Source organism: Plasmopara halstedii (assembly GCF_900000015.1).
Source record: "Plasmopara halstedii genome assembly, contig: Scaffold_470, whole genome shotgun sequence".
NCBI classification, from domain to species: domain Eukaryota; phylum Oomycota; class Peronosporomycetes; order Peronosporales; family Peronosporaceae; genus Plasmopara; species Plasmopara halstedii.
This window is the reverse complement of record NW_020187390.1, coordinates 717,019-717,292: the sequence shown is the minus strand read 5'-3', so window position 1 is coordinate 717,292 and position 274 is coordinate 717,019.

Below are 274 nucleotides of genomic sequence, written 5' to 3'. Positions count from 1 at the left end.
ACGTTCGCGATGCGATGGCTGAAAGCCAAGACCTGCAGAAAGAATATGCGGATGAAAAGGAAAAGGCAAAGTAGAAAGGCTTAAGAACGGGTACCTGGTTTTATTAAATTCTGAAAACCTGCCTACACATGCCGCCTCTGCTATCTTTAGGACGAAGCTTTGTCCACGGTTCATCGGACCGTTTTTTTTTAGGTTGTGGGCAAGCGGGGCCTAGCGTATACGCTGAACCTTCCAAAACGGATGCGCACCCACCCGATGTTTTACGTGGGCTTGA